Source organism: Canis lupus, chromosome 17 (genome assembly GCF_048164855.1).
Source record: "Canis lupus baileyi chromosome 17, mCanLup2.hap1, whole genome shotgun sequence".
Lineage (NCBI taxonomy): Eukaryota > Metazoa > Chordata > Mammalia > Carnivora > Canidae > Canis > Canis lupus.
This window is the reverse complement of record NC_132854.1, coordinates 4,527,811-4,529,854: the sequence shown is the minus strand read 5'-3', so window position 1 is coordinate 4,529,854 and position 2,044 is coordinate 4,527,811.

Below are 2,044 nucleotides of genomic sequence, written 5' to 3'. Positions count from 1 at the left end.
ACCAAGTCACTGAATTTTGTGACATTTCACCTAGACTGCATAAAAAATAAGCCCTTGGGCTCCTGCTGTCCAGCCTTCTTCTGGGAAGAAGGCCACTGTCTGATGTGGAGGACCTCGGGGCACACCCTCATTGCCTCAGAGGCCCCTGGGTCTGACAGAGGCTGATCTTTCCAAGCTTTAACGCAGCATTTCACAGCGACTTTCTCACCTTCGTCTTTGCACCAGGCTTTCCTGACAGTGCTCTGGATTGGATGTTTGCTCAGAAGCCATTTTTTAATTTTAGCCTTGTTTGGCATCTGGAGAGCTGGGAGCCTTCCAAGCCAGCCAGTCACGATTTCGTTTCGTTGAAAGTCCTTCCTTGACGTATTCCTGTCCTCCTGCATTTTATAACGAGCAGCAGGAGCAGCCAGGTAACACTTGCCACACCTGCTGGGAAACCTCCTCTGCTGGATCACCCAGTATGGCAGGTGGACCTCCTGCCTTCCACGGGCCTGCAGGTGACAGCATTGCCCTCATATTTCCAAAATCACTGCCCACACCTCGTCATTTCCAATCAGAGCCCCATTCGTGGTATATGGGGGAAGGACTGAGTCTCCACATCCTCACAGTAAATCTCCCGTACTAGCTCTCAGCCAGCGTGTCCATTGTGTCCATCCTTAATTAAGTACCAGCATTTCTGGCTAATGGTAGTACAGGAAGAGGAAATGGGGGGTTGGGGCAGGAATCATGGTGGGTGATGGGGCAGCAGCGCAGGTAGACAGGTGATATGATAAATGGAGAAAAAGAATAATTAAAACCCCTTATGCTTGGCATACTGTTTATGAGGGCCAGTGCAGAACCTAGAATAAAGACATGATTTTGATCATCAAGATCCTGTTTTCTGTCTCAGCTCCAGATCTGGCATTACCTAACTGCACGACTTCGAGAGCATCAGTTTGCTTCTTGGGGTCTCCATTTCTCTTCTGATGAATGGGGATCTACAATTTCCCTTTGGTTCTCAAATCCTGAGCTTGGGTTGCTTTTGCAAAGCATAAGCTCCTTACCCTCCACATCTGAGGATGAGCATCAGGCAGTGTGTCCTGGGCGAGCTGTGCCATCTCTGGGTCCCCTCCCAGCCCGATGCTTGCATGTCACAACTGTGCCCTCTGTGGTCCTCTTCAAGGAGACGTGACCTGCTGGAGCGGTCGCTGTGTTTGTCCTGTGTTAGTTTTTCCCTCAGTAGAGGTGTTCAAATGGAGACGTAGTGACTTTGTTCTCTGTCACCAGGATCACATCTACCTCCTCACTGTCCTCTGCTAATTGATAACAGATTGCTTAGTATTAAGCCTTGCTTCTAACACTTAGAAGACAAAAGGGAGTTGTGTCTCACACCTTGTGTCACACAGCCTGCTGGAGTCTAATATCATTGAATATGTTCTGAAGGAGTACAAAAAGACAATGGGTGTTTAAGGCCATATTATCAGTGCTATGTTTATCTATGCACAGTAAGAAACACTGAAGTTGTTCTGAACCAATGAATGCCATCCTGGAAAACCATAACGAAAGGAGTCCAGGCAGCAAATTGTATTATCTCAGAGATGGAAAGAAGAAAAATAGAGATTTTAAATAAGTTACTTTTAAAGAAAACAATCAAGTATTAAGTAAGCATGCAAGGGATCGTCTCTGAACTCCTAAAAGCACTTCTTAGTTCTAATTCAGTTGGCATTTATGTCAATTTATTTATATCATTGGCTTTCTCCTGAAGTATCATATTTATCCAAATACATTGTACACTTCTTAAGGACATAAATTTATTGTAGGCACTCAATCTATATGTATTCCTTCAATGATTAGTAGTAATTCTAGTTTGTGAAGCACCATATGATATGTAGTGTGCAGATCAAAAATAAATGTCAAGAAGCTTACAGCCAGTTGAGGGACGGTGTCATATTAACAGATGAGGTTAGGAGTTACATTAGTTCCTCTGCTGAACGGGGTTCCTGGATGGATTACTAGCTTCTTGCTCTGTGGTTTCATCACCTGTACTAAAAAAAGGCTTACAGTA